We start from the raw sequence: 12,734 nt of genomic DNA, 5'->3' as shown, positions 1-12,734 counted from the left end.
TTGCCGTGATATAGGACCTTACTTTTGCTTAGTGGATCCACTAGCCTAATCTTACGTGATCATCTAAAAAGAATGATACGTCAAGTCCCATGTTGGCGCATGGTTCTTATGGAGAGTTGAGTTAATATGAACTCGTGTCCCCAATTCGGTGCTCAATACTACTCCCAAAAATACTTTGGCTCATGCTTTTAAAATAACTTCTTTCTTTAGTTGAGATAATTACTCAAAACTTAGCCCGAAGGCACTTAAAAACTCTTTTTAAAAATAACAAATCAAAACCATATTTTTAATATGATCATTGATGACTCGGGATATTCATACTGCTTAAACATTGATGGTATATCTAGAGACCATACTGTTTAAACATTGATGACATACTCGATTTGTCATTTCTAATCATATTTTAGAAACTCTTTTGAAAAACTCATCTTTTCTTTTTAAAAGAGATAGTGCTCAAACTTCTCAAAACTCTTTTGGAAATCTCAGTTTCCTCTCAACTTAGATGTGAAAACACTTATAAATTTCCTTGGGAAATACTTAGTTCCCTAATTACTTTTGAGAAATGAACTCAACTCTTGACTCTTGACTTAACTCAAAACTCGATATTCTTTACTCGACTTGAAACTATATGCTCTTTACTTAGCTTGAAACTCTTTACTTAACTTGGAACTTGAGCCTTAGAATGAAGTTAAAACGTTCAATGAAGACTCTTGAAAAGCTTTAAAGACTTGCTTGGACTTACTTAATTTCTAAGCTTGACTTCACTTGAATCGGAAACTAACTTCACTTGAATTGAATTATGGATTCAAGAATTTGATTGGTGTTTGTAAGGACCTCATGATGTTTAGGAATGATTTAGGAATGATTTGGGACAACCAAACTTAAGAAAATCTTCGAACACAAATTCTGAAAACAGAGGAGTCCGCGTCCTGTTCGCGACGCGGAGAAGATTTTTGTTCACAGAGGGAACAAGTCCGCGACACGGACTTGTTTCATGTAAGAAGCCCGACTTCCTCCTTCATTTTTTTCCAACTCTAAAACCCTTTTAACTTCAAAGGTTCCAACCCTAAACACTTAGAATCCTTAAAACCCTTTAATATGCAATAGATTTCAACTCAAAAACACAATCCAATCATGTCCCAAACCAACAAGAACTTCTACACAACACAACTACAACTTCAACAACATTAACAACACAACACAACTACAACTTCAACAACATTAACAACACAACACAACTACAACTTCAACAACATTAACAACACAACACAACTACAACTTCAACAACATTAACAACACAACACAACTACAACTTCAACAAAATGGTAAAACTGATCAAAATGATCAGCCTAACACATTTATATAGCCAAAATAAAAGGCTAGGGAAAAGACCAAAATGCCCTTAATGATTCCCGGACGGAATTCCTTGTCAACTGCCCAACTTTCAAAGGGCATATCTCACTCATACGAACTCGGAATCGAGCAAACTCAGTGGCGTTCTCTCAAGAACCCTAACTCTTTCTCTTTTAAAATGGGATAAAAATGATCCAAAATCAGCCTAACACACAATATAACCCCAAAAGAAAAACTAGGGAAGAGACCAAAATGCCCTTAAAATTTCTGGACGGATTCCCTGCCAACTGCCCAACTTTCAATGGCCATAATTCGCTCATATGAACTCGGAATTGAACAAACTCGGCGGCGTTGGAAAGACCATTCCACAAGCTTCGCAACCATAACTGGAAATACTCCTAACTCATCCTGAGCTAGGAGTTACAACTGCTCAAAGTTGGCCAAAATTCACTGATTTCCATACTTAGCAAAATTTCCAAAACTTTAAAATTCTTTCCAAAAATGAAAATTTCCAATTCTAAGCCTCTTCATTTATTTCACATTGCCGGATGTTACACCAGTCCCGCCCAGGGTGTAGGCTCGGGGCGTGACATCCCCAAGAAAAATGACCTAATTCATATTTATATAACTCTCAAAATCTGGACAAACATGCCCTTCCGCTGCCAATTTCGTAGAGCAAAATCGTGGAGACATTCCAATTTTCGTCTCCCCATTTTCATTTCGTGGAGTGAGACAAACTTGTTCCTTTTTCACACTTAGCCAAATTCAAGCTCTTCTATCCTCATAAACAGCTCCACGAAAACTAAACTTGGGCACGATTTTTGTGACTTCTCAATCTTTATTTCTCTTGTTATTTTGCTCCAACTTCCATCTTTTTTTCGTCATTCTTGGTCAAATACTTGATTTCTTTAGCTCCAAGTCCTGAAATTCACCAATTTAAGTTAGTTTAGGTTATTAAATTATACTCAAAGACACTTAAAACTCAAGAAAAAAGGTAATTCATATGTTGGTAATTTGTCAACTTACCACTTATACAAGGCTTATGACATTGACGAAAGAAAAAGAAAAGTCTCTCACATCAAGTTTCTCCAGAAACTCCTCTTTAGAAGATGGGGGTTGCTAAAGCAGTTATTTCCCAACTTCAAGAAGGCTTTTATTGCATTCCTACGCAGAAACAAAAGCACGTGAGAGGGAAACCATTTCCTTTTTTCATAGCAGACAAAGAACAAGAATAGCACAATAATTTTGAAACCAGGTTTTAAGTCTCAAAACCCCAAAAGAATTCACCAGAGAGCAAAGGAAAAAATGGAAGTGTAGAAATACCTAAAAGGTAACGCCATATAGTAGTTTACAAAGAACAAGTAAGACAGACGGAGAGAAAAACAGGGGTGAGCGCATACACCACAGGCAGCGCACATCTGTCAATGAGTGAGTAGGACTTTTGTGTTGTTAAAGAACAATTTCAATGTGTGAGTAGGACTGAGGTTGTCTTAATTGCGTGAATTAAATAACTTGGAAACAAAATAGTCCTACTCACTCATTGACCAATATGCGCTGCCTGTGATGTATGCGCTCCATTTTTCATCTTACCCGTCCTTTTCTTTGTCTCTCTTACTTGTTCTTTAGAAACTAGTATCTGACGTTACCTTTTAGGTTTTTCTACACTTTCATTTCCCCCTTTACTCTCTGGTGATTTCTTTTGGGTTTTTGAGACTTAAAACTTGGTTTCAAAATTGTGGTGCTCTTCTTGTTCTTTGTGTGTTGTGAAAAAAAGAAAATGGTTTCCCTTGCTCGTGTTTCTGTTTTGAGGAGAAATGCAACAAAAGACTTCTTGAAGTTAGGAAAGAGCTGCTTCAGCTGCCCCTCATCTTCTAACGAGGAGCTTCTAGAGAAACTTGATGTAAAGAAACTCCTACAGTATAATTCTGAAGAAATGACTGATCACATTATGAGTTCTATCTCTCCGGTAATGAATACAGGAGATTAGGATAAACCTTGGTGGATGGGCAACTCAAAGGGTTCTTTTTCAGTTAAATCGGCTTGGGATTTAATGAGAAAGAAAAAGGAGAAGGAGGAAACATATGATATGATTTGGATGTAAAGCTTGTCTTTTAAGATTAATTTCTTTTTATGGAGGGCGTGGAAAGGGATGATTGCCACATATGACAATTTAAGGAGAATGAGAATTAACATTGTTTCCAGATGTTGGTGTTGTGAGACACAACAAATGGAAACAATGTCACATCTCTTTCTAACTACTAACATTGCCCAAAAGCTTTGGAAGTAGTTTGCTTCATGAGCAGGTTTGGACATAGAAGGCATAAATTTGATGTAGATGATCAAGAGCTAGTGGTATGTGAAAGCTCTTACAAAACTCAAACATATTTTTAGAGCTATGCTAGCTCTTATTATGTGGAATTTGTTGATGAAAAGGAACCATATCAAGCATGGAGGCCAGTCAACATTTGAAGAGTTGGTATAACAAGTGGAAACGAGCATTTAATAGATGGTGATGGTTAACAATTTAGAGTTCAAAACAACTGGGAAATCTTGGCCTGAAATGGTGAAAATAATAGGAGCTTATAAGCCAAGGATTTACTACCAGATTGTACAATAGAAGCTACCGGAGGAAGATAAATTGAAGTGTAATACAGATAGTGCGAGTAAAGGAAATCCAGGGGAGAGTGCGTATGGTTTCAGCATAAGAAACAAAACTGGAGACCTCATCTGTGCATAATCAGACGGAATTGGTATTGCTACGAACATAGAAGCGGAGGCAAGAGCAATACAAGAGGCCTTAAGGTTTAGTGCAATAAATAGTTTACAAAACATAGTTATTAAAACTGATTCACTCACTCTAATTATTCAATAGACATGGAGAATACCATGGGAAATTGAAGAAATCATGGATGAAATAATTAGAGAAGTACAACAACAACATGTTACAGTTCAATATATATTCAGGGATGGCAATCAAATGGCGGATTATTTAGTTAATATAGCAATCATTAGCACAGACAAAAAGGAATTAAGAGAGTTTGCGGAATTACCAACAACATGAAAGAGCATCATTAATATTGACAAAGCACAGATGCCATCCATCAGGATAAAAACAAAAAAAGATAAAACCATATGACAAGTCAGAATCAGGTTCTCAAACAGGCAGGGGTAAAACATCATCTCTAACAAGAAAGCATGGAGTTCAGTTCGAACCAAAGTAGAAGAGCGCTTGAAGCACAAATTCAACCGGAACAATTTTAAGGAAGGAAAGAAAATAAAGCAAGGTCAGATCTAAAAGGGGGAAAGTGCAATCCTAAAGAAGGAGAGAAGGAACCTATGTTCATATTTCACACCCCAGATAGCTACCTCCAAGATTCCCACACACCGGTGGACTTCATAGTACTTCACAAACAAAGGCTACCACAGATCAAATATCAAGAAATGGAAAATAAGGCGAAAGAAAGGAAGGAAGAAGAGTTACCTTTCAGTAGTGAATGCTCTTGAGTGACCTGCAGAAAGTGGAGGAAGAGTGGAGCAAGAAGGAACCAAACCCATAGGAGAAGACGGCGAAGCTGGAGGTTCTAACGGCCGCCGGATGGGAGCATATGGATGACAAGGATAAAAGGAAAGTGAGAATGAGGCGGAAGTTTATAAGGTTACTTTCTGGGCTGGATTAGATATTTTCTTGCCTTTTATTTCTTATTAGGGTCGTTTGGCCAGACCAATTTTGCTTGTCAATTAATAAAATGGCCACGGGCCCAACAAAAATTTGATTAAAAAAAATTGCGAGGATATGATCAGAAGTATTAATAATTGCTATGATATCGTTGTTCCTACGATATTTAATTGTAAATTATTTGATCTTTCTTGTATGGCTTTGAATTGTAGATTCATTTTTTTTATTGCTGAAGTTGTTGAAACGAAATATTTACCACCATTATAAATTATGGTATCCTTTACAAATTATGGTATTTTAATTGTAGGTTTCATATATAATCAAAACAAAACGTTACAATCCATTATAAATCAAATTGTATATATTTACCACCATTATAAATTATGGGTATCCTTTACAAAATTATGGTATTTTAATTGTAGGTTTCATATATAATCAAAACAAACGTTACAATCCATTATAAATCAAATTGTATATATTTACCACCATTTATGGATAATATTGATCTGAAAATCAATGCTAGATCCAATTCAAGTGTCACCCTTCCGAGCAAGAAATGAATATATAGGGCTAAATCTAGTGTTTGCAACCTCACAAATAAGACTGTAAACGAGTAGATAATCACAACCCAAATAATAATAAGCAAGATAACCTAGTATTCAATCACATAAAAGTCTACAACTAATAGGTTTAGCTACTCATACTAGAAGAAGAAAATACAATATAATAATAAACATAGTTCAAGATTAAACAAATAAGAAGATGCAAACTCTATAGTGAAAATCTCTTAATCCTTGCAAAGTTAACTAGAGATACTCCTCCTAGACTGCTCAAATCAACAGCTCCCCAAGAAAAATGGTCTAATATATATTTAAATAACTCTCAAAATCTGGACAAAGATGACCTTCCGCTGCCAATTTCATGGGGCAAAATCGTGGAGACATTCCAATTTTCGTCTCCCCATTTTCATTCGTGGAGTGAGACAGACTTGTTCCTTTTTCAGACTTGGCCAAATTCAAGCTCTTCTACCCTCATAAACAGCTCCACGAAAACTAAACTTGGGCACGATTTTTATGACTTCTCAATCTCTACTTTTATTATTCTTTTGCTCCAACTTCCATTTTTTTCATCATTCTTGATCAAATACTTGATTGCTTGACTTCTTTAGCTCCAAGTCCTGAAATTCACCAATTTAAGTTAGTTTAGGTTATTAAATTATACTCAAAGACACTAAGAACTCAAGAAAAAAAGGTAATTCATATGTTGGTAAGTTTGTCAACTTACGTCTTATACAAGGCTTATGACATTGAGGAAAGAAAAAGAAAAGGCTCGCACATCAAGCTTCTCCAGAAGCTCCTCTTTGGAAGATGGGGATGCTGAAGCAGCTATTTGCCAACTTCAAGAAGTATTTTGTTACATTCCTACTCAGAAACAGAAGCACGTGTCAGGGAAACCATTTCATTTTTTCACAGCAGACAAAGAACAAGAAGAGAACCGCAATTTTGAAACCAGGTTTTAAGTCTCAAAACCCCAAAAGAATTCACCAGAGAGCAAAGGAAAAAATGGAAGTGTAGAAATACCTAAAAGGTAACGCCATATAGTAGTTTACAAAGAACAAGTAAGCGAGATGGAGAGAAAAGAAGGGGTTATATGAAAAATGGAGCGCATACACCATAGGCAGCGCACATCTGTCAAATAGCCTACTCACTCATTGACATATATGTGTTGCCTATGATGTATGTGCTCCATTTTTCATTTAACCCATGCTTTTTCTCTTTCTCTCTTACTTTTTCTTTAGAAACTAGTATCTGACGTTACCTTTTAGGTCTTTCTGCACTTCCATTTTTCCCTTTACTCTCTGGTGATTTCTTTTGGGTTTTTGAGACTTAAAACCTGGTTTCAAAATTGTAGTGCTCTTCTTGTTCTTTGTGTGCTGTGAAAAAAGAAAATGGTTTCCCTGGCTCGTGCTTCTGTTTTGAGGAGGAATGCAACAAAAGACTTCTTGAAGTTGGGAAAGAACTACTTGAACAACCCCCCATCTTCTAATGAGGAGCTTCTAGAGAAACTTGATGTGAGAGCCTTTTCTTTTTCTTTCCTCAATGTCATAAGCCTCATATAAGTGGTAAGTTGACAAATTACCAACATATGAATTACCTTTTTTCTTGAGTTTTAAGTGTCCTTAGTATAATTTAATAATCTAAACTAACTTAAATTGGTGAATTTCAGAACTTGGAGCTAAAGAAGTCAAGCAATCAAGTATTTGATAAAAAATGATGAAAAAAGATGGAAGTTGGAGCAAAAGACTTCTTGAAGTTGGATATTATCATAACAACAGTGTATGCGAGATGCAGTGGAGTAAAGAAATATATGGGAATATTTTTGTGACGATAGCCACTTTGGAGGATATTGCTAATGAACCCTTCAATGGCAAATAAAGAGGATTTAGCTAAAGTTGAAGATTCTATAAGACAATATAATCAACTAGAAGAGAATTACTAGAAACAAAAGAATGGGATGCCATGATTCAAAGAAGGAGAAAGAAATACGAAGTTTTTTCATTCATATGTGAAAGGCATGAGGAAACCGATGATTAACGAAATTTAGACAGCGGGGGATACGATACGTACCACTCAAAACATAGGAGAGAAAGTAGTTAATGTTAGAGAATAATTTAAAGAGGGTCAATGATATGAGGATCAAGCAATGCTCGAAAGAAGTATAACTACAAAATAGAATATCGAAATGACAAGAGCGCCTACAGAGGAAGAAGTTAAGGAAGCAGTGTTCAACTTGAATAAAGTGAACATATGTGGGCCTAATGGATTTTTAGAAGAATTTTTTCTAACATGTTGGGAGATTATAAAGAATGATATAAGGCTGATGGTGATGGTTATTTTTTGTGGTGGGGAAATACCAATATATTTCTCACACGAATGTAGTTCTAATTTCGGAGAAGATCAAATTTATGATCTATCAGCTTGAGCTCTTTTGCTAATAAGATTTGTCAAAGGTACTGCATGAAAGAATAATTCGGGTTCTGCCTAAATCAGTCGGGGTTTATGAAAGGAAGAAGTATTGTTGAAAATGTTTTACAAGGGCAAAAGATAATTAGAGACATAAACAAGAGGAATGAATACCATAACGTTGTGGTGAAGTTGGATATGACTGAAGCGTATGATAGGGTGTCAGGGATATTTTTTATTCAAGTTATGAGAAGATTTTGGTTTGATGAGAGGATTATTTATATGGTGTGGAGATTAATATCTAATAACTGGTACTCCGTGTTAATTAATGGCCAATCTTTTGGTTTTTTCAATCTTCTTGGGACTGAAGCAATGTGATCCCCTCTCCCCCACTTTATTCATCATAACAGCGGAGGTATGTATTAGGTAGAAGTCTCAACAGGCTAAATGAGGATTCAGAATTCAAGAGATTTGGATGCCTAAATGGAGTAGAGAGATTAATCATTTGTCTTATGGGGATGATACAATCCTTTATTATTCATGGCATAAGAGGTCAATGAAAAAAATGATGAAGATTCTACGGAGATTTGAATATGTGTCAGGGCAGCTCATAAACCTGAACAAAAGCTATGTATATCTGCATGAAAAGGTTCCTTCTTCAGTTTGTCAGAAGATTAAAAGAACTACTGGAATCTCACAAGGAGTCTTTCTTTTTACGTATCTTGGATGCCCAATTTTTACGGGAGAAGAAAGAAGTCATATTTTGAAGAGCTGATAAAGAAAGTTGCCAAAAGAGTGATGGGATGGCAGAATCAACTTTTGACTTATGGGGGAATGTATGTTTTAATAGCTCATATTTTACAAGCAATGCCTATTTATCTTATGTCTGCTATGAATCCTCCCAAGGGTGTAATAAATCAGATTCATAAGATTATGGCAAAGTTTTTTTGGGGTCACATAAGAGGAGTAAAAGGGAAACACTAGATTGCTTGGGAAACAATGTGCTTACCAAAATAAGAGGGTTTTAGATCGATGCATGACGTATCAGATGCTCTATTTGCTAAATTATGATGGATATTCAGAACATCCACTAATTCTTTGTGGAGTGAATATATGTGGAACAAATATTGTAAAAAAAATGGCATCCAATAATGGCACAGAGACATGGGGCATCTCATGTATGGAGAAAGATGATTGGACAAAACAAGGGGCATGGTACTATGTGGAAGAAAATAAAAGGGGGGAGAAGGAGCTGGAGGTGAAAAATCTTATTATAGAAATCAGTGGGATAGGAGGAAACTCCTACAGTATATTTCTGAAGAAATGATTGATCACATTGTGAGTTCTATCTCTCCGGTAATGAATACAGGAGATCGGGATAAACCTTGGTGGATGGAAAACTCAAAGGGTTTCTTTTCAGTTAAATCATATTGGGATTTAATGAGAAAGAAAAAGGAGATGGAGGAATCATATGATATGATTTGAATGAAAAGCTTGCCTTTTTAGATTACTTTCTTTTTATGGAGGGCGTGGAAAGGGAGGATTGCCACATATGACAATTTAAGGGGAATGAGAATGAACATTGTCTCCAGTGTTGGTGTTATGAGACACAACAAATGGAAACAATGTCAAATCTTTTTCTAACATCTAACATTGCCCAAAAGCTTTGGAAGTATTTTGCTTCATGAGCAGGTTTGGACACAGGAGGCAGAAATTTGATGTAGATGATCAAGAGCTAGTGGTATGTGGAAGCTCCTACAAAACTCAAACATATCTTTAGAGTTATGCCAGCTCTCATTATGTGGAATTTGTTGAAGAAAAGGAACCATATCAAGCATGGAGGTCAGTCCACCTTTGAAGAGTTGTTACAACAAGTGGGAAGGAGCATTTAATTGATGGTGATAGTTAACAATTAAAAGTTCAAAATAACTGGGAAATCTTGGCCTGAAATGGTGAAAATAATATGAGCTTATAAGTCAAGGATTTACGACCAGATTGTAAAATGGAAGCTACCAAAGAAAGATCAATTGAAGTGTAATACATATGGTGCAAGTAAAGGAAATCCAGGGGAGAGTGCGTATGGTTTCTGCATAAGAAACAAAACTGGAGACCTCATCTATGCAAACGGAATTAGTATTGCTATGAATATAGAAGCGGAGGCAAGAGCAATACAAGAGGCCTTAAGGTTTAGTGCAATGAATAGTTTACAGAACATGGTTATTAAAATGGATTCACTCACTCTAAAGAACATTATTCAACAGACACGGAGAGTACCATGGGAAATTGCAGAAATCATGGATGAAATAATCAGAGAAGTACAACAACAAAATGTTACAGTTCAATATATTTTCAGGGAGGGCAATCAAATGGCGGATTATTTAGCTAATCCAGCTATCATTAGCACAGACAAAAAGGAATTCAGAGAGTTTGCGGAATTAACAACAACAAGAAAGCACATCATTAATATTGATAAAGCACAGATGTCATCCATCAGGATAAAAACCACATGACAAATCAGAATCAAGTTCTTAATCTGGAAAGGAAGGGGTGCAACATAAATAATTACATAAGAGAATGCCCACATAAGGGGGTGGGGGTCATTATAGCTACATTAACAAAGCTTTTACTAATCTACATTAGCACGCAAAAACTTTCACCAAACAGGCAGGGGTAAAACATCATCTATAACAAGAAAGCATGGAGGTCAGCTCGAACCAAAGTAAACGTGTGCTTGAAGCACAAATTCAACTCGAACAGTTCAAAAGGAGAGAAAGAAAAGAAAGCATGGTCATATCTAAAGGGGGGAAAGTGCAATACTAAAGAAGGAGAGGAGGAACCTGTGTTCATATTGCACACTCCGGATAGCTACCTCCAAGATTTCCCCACACTGGTGGACTTCACAGTACTTCATAAACAAAGACAACCACTGATTAAATATCAAGAAATGGAAAATAAGGCAAAATAAAGGAAGGGAGAAGAGTTACCTTTTAGTAGTGAATTCTTTTGTGTGAGCGGCAGAAAGTGGAGGAAGGGTGGAGCAAGAAGGAACCAAACCCATAGGAGAAGACGGCGAAGCTGGAGGTTCTAACGGCCGCCGGATGGGAGCATATGGACGACAAGGATAAAAGGAAAGTGAGAATGAGGCGGAAGTTTATAGGGTTACTTTCTGGGCTGGATTAGATAATTTCTTGCCTTTTATTTCTTATTGGGGCCGTTTGGCCAGACCTATTTTGCTTGTCAATTAATAAAATGGCCACGGGCCCAACAAAAATTTGATTAAAAAAAAATGTATAAATTATAGGAACCACATATTATAAGTACTAAATAACATTCTATCCCTTCTAGTTTTCTATTTACCAAAAATCCCTTAAAATGATGTTTGCGGGATACATTAGGTTTGATACATTCCACATAGCGGGATACATAGTGTTGTGCACGGGATACATAGCGTTGTGCACGGGATACATAGCGTTTGATACATTCCACACAGCGGGATACATAGGTAAAATAAGGGATTTTTGAAATTTTTGAAATAAGTAGGGATAAATGAATATTGATATGATCAGAAGTATTAATAATTGCTATGATATCGTTATTCCTACGATATTTAATTGTAAATTATTTGATCTTTCTTGTACGGATTTGAATTGTAGATTCATTTTTTATTGCCGAAGTTGTTAAAACGGAACATTTAGTATCCTTTATAGATTATGATATTTTAATTGTAGGTTTCATATATAATCAAAACAAACGTTACAATCCATTATAAATCAAATTTTATATATTTACCACCATTTATGGATAATATTGATCTGAAAATCAATGCTAAATAATAATGTACACAAATTTTAATTAATTTGATTATACAAAATAATTGGTAAATTCTTGATTAAACTATGGTGTATATCTTGGTTTAAATTATGTATTTTGTATCATAGTGCACTTTACACCAAAGTTTAATCATAATGTATACCGTTATCTAGTTAAATTGATATTATAACATATTTGGTGTTTTTTGGTAAGGCTATGGTGTCTATCTTGATGTAGACCTTATTAAACTACATAATTAGACATACTTAACTACTATATATACATATGTTACCTATAGTTTAAAAATATTACTCATAATACCACTTTTTAATAATTATACCATATATTTTAAAAAATTAAATCAGATACACAAATTCCTTAAATATGGTATTGAATAATTATCCTAAAATTTAAATCTCTTAATTAAAGGTACTTTAACAATTCAACCTCCTTCAGTCTCCTCCCCCAAAAATATCTCTCCCCCCACCCCCACCCCAGCCCTTACCGGATTCCACCCTCAATCCGAAAAAGAACTCCGAAAATGACAAAACTTTGCGTTTTCATATAACTGCATTATGAATGTAATGTTGTGCACTATCTTCTTGCTTAGAGTGTGATTATATCTTTGGTATAACATTTTAGAAGGCAAAAAGGCAACCACCTTCTCAACAAGAATTTTCTGTACTTCTTCTTTATTCTCTACTTTTTAGGCATTTCTTCTTCTCTGCAATTCTTCCAATTACTTGTTTCAGTTCAATTTACATTAAATACTTCCTCCTTACTCCGACGAGTCGTTGAACGCCGATGAAGCCATGTGCAGGTTTTTACATTATTTGTTTTTGTTGTTTCTCAACTATTTTAATGGTTGACTGTTTACAAAATCAGATGATTCTTGTTAAAGGTTAATTCAAATTAATAAATCGTGTATCTCA

General features: G+C 35.5%; 1 long non-coding RNA gene across 1 annotated transcript; it reads right to left on the bottom strand.

The window, feature by feature from the left end:
• Positions 1-5,662: 5,662 nt before the first annotated feature.
• On the bottom strand, positions 5,663-11,152 carry LOC102583817 (uncharacterized). The gene is made up of 3 exons (XR_368547.2): positions 10,977-11,152; positions 10,830-10,897; positions 5,663-6,206 (listed from the first exon to the last, which is right to left on the bottom strand). It is a non-coding gene; the product is annotated as an uncharacterized lncRNA (long non-coding RNA).
• Between the last annotated feature and the right edge of the window lie 1,582 nt (positions 11,153-12,734).

Source organism: Solanum tuberosum, unplaced genomic scaffold (assembly GCF_000226075.1).
Source record: "Solanum tuberosum cultivar DM 1-3 516 R44 unplaced genomic scaffold, SolTub_3.0 scf00409, whole genome shotgun sequence".
Taxonomy (NCBI): domain Eukaryota; kingdom Viridiplantae; phylum Streptophyta; class Magnoliopsida; order Solanales; family Solanaceae; genus Solanum; species Solanum tuberosum.
Note: the sequence above shows the minus strand (reverse complement) of the source record. Positions and strands in the feature narration are given on the sequence as shown.